Below are 2,381 nucleotides of genomic sequence, written 5' to 3' on the forward strand. Positions count from 1 at the left end.
TGAAACACTAATTTAATTAAAATATTCTAGGAGCTCTACCGCAGTAATGCAGCGTGGATTTATATCTACATTCTGCCTGGGGTCTCAGTGAAATTGCATCAGACTTACCATGTGTGTGGCAATCTAAATCTACAAATTTAAATGCTGGATAAGAAATGCTGAAGCTACTTGCCTCACCAATTTCTCATCACATCAATCAAAATATTGCATGATAGCATCAGCCTTTTGAAATGGGAGATCTGAAAACTTCAATTTTGTTTTTTAAACAAGAAATTTGTTAAGAGCCACTGCTCCTCAGATAATGCTTTGATTTTGATTGATTTTGATTTCTTCCTTTTGTTTCTCTCTTTTTCTAGTTAAATAAATTTTACTGAGAAATTCCCAGTCAGGGATAGACCAATGTCTGCTGCCTCTAATGTCCATTTTCTCAGTGTTGATGCATATGGAAAAGCACTGCAGATGTGTATTGAAGATATATGAAGTCAGGGAATTAGCAGTTTCAATGAAGAGCACTGCAACATCAGAGAAAGCCATTATAATGCTTAAATGGGAGCAGGGGCACTTTTTCTAAAGACACAGATGCATGCTGAACATAGAATTCAGAAGACATGCCTATGAGCAGCTACCTGAAAACCCTGACTTTGTGTCATATTTATTAGTAGGTGTTAAATGATGGTAAGGCAAGGAAGAGCTATCTTTGCCTTTCTTGGCACCCATGAAGGCTCAGCAGCAGCACTCATCTGTATTAGGGGCCAATACAAAACCTACTGGACTACCCAGAGGCTTTGGATCAGGCCCTAGTATTAAAAGTGCTTTATATTTTTGAAATCACTAGTTAATAAATAAGGGGCCAGCAGATGCTACAAGAAAACAAAGCAGTATAGTTCCTGGGATTTATGGAGCAATAAAACTTGTTGTTATTGTGAACTGCAAATGGTTTCCTCTGTGCAGCTCTTTACATCAGTTTTTAACAGCTCCTATAGAGAAGAAATCCTTTTTCATTACATTATTAGTGTACCTGGGCCCAGATAAATGGACAGAAAAATGTGGTACAATCAGGGACCATTTAAAACAATAAGCCCCAGAGAGCAAAAGAAAGAGTGCACGAGGAAGTGCAAACAAAGACAGACAGTCAACAGTCTGATCAGAATAGAAAATTTGGCACTTGTTACAGAAACAAACCTCAAAAGCTTTTTCAACCTTATATTTGGCTGCTAGTGAATAAGATAAACAGGCTGGTGGGAGGTGAGCTGAGGGAATACAATGTGAATCAAAGCAGGCAGTGTTATTGCTTTGCAAGGCAATGGTTAGACTTCATGCAGAGTAGTATATCTAGCATTTGTCATTCTTTCTTAGAGAAGATATAATTTCTCTTGAAGGAATGTAGAACTGAGTAACTTAAATGATGCCAAACTTCAAAGATTTAAAATGTGAAGTAGGACTGAGGAAAGTTAATGCATAGCCAGCCTGATAAAAATAAAGATGATAAATTTCTCTTCAGATTGCAAGAGATTTAGGAATTAGAATTATGTCTCTCAGTCATTTTTCCTACTTTGCTTTTCTCATTCCTCTTATTATCACATTAAATAATGCCACTCTGGGCAAATGGCACAGTGGCAAAAGTTCTGGAGGGGCGATCTTGTGTAGTAAAATTGTATGCAAAACAGTCATCACACATTCATGGGCACTTTTGATGTGTAAAATATTCTTACCCAAAATTGGGATTAAAAAGCAAAATTGGGTTCCCAAAAATCTGAAAAAAAGCCAGAAAAGGAAAACTGAAACATTGTTTCAATTATTTCGAGAATGTATTGGGGTTTCTTGTCTTTTAAACATTTCACCTATATGTTATTTATATTTCAAAACAAAGTGCATTTTGTTTTCATTAGAAAAAATTGACACATCAGCAGCTTGAAACCGTTTTTTCAGTATTTTTCCTGAAGCAAGATGTTCACAAATGCTGTTTTTTCCTAAGCGTTAACATTTTCCAAGGGAGAAAAAAATTCTCAGAAGGTCTATTTCAGAGCCATCCTATGCAGCCTGACACAGCTTGATCCAAAGGCCACTGAAGTTAATGAAATGACTTTTGTTGTTTTCAGTAGGCTTTGGGTCAAGCCATTTAATGACCAGAAAGGGACTGAAAGTCCTAATGTAGTACCCTACACTGAAAACTGACTACTAGCAAAAAAGGAGTAGAAATGCCCCATAACTCAGAACATCACTGATCTGTTAGCACAGTGAAAAAGCAGGTTTGCAAAATTAAAGCATGGATGATGGGAGTTCAGAAATTGCTTCTGAGCTACATGTTCCAATCTAACAAAACCCATATAAGAGGAGAATCATTGCAATTCTGCTGATGTGCAGGGGCAGAGGTTCACAGC

The sequence above is a fragment of the Aptenodytes forsteri genome, unplaced genomic scaffold (assembly GCF_000699145.1).
Source record: "Aptenodytes forsteri isolate BGI_AS27 unplaced genomic scaffold, ASM69914v1 Scaffold50, whole genome shotgun sequence".
Lineage (NCBI taxonomy): Eukaryota > Metazoa > Chordata > Aves > Sphenisciformes > Spheniscidae > Aptenodytes > Aptenodytes forsteri.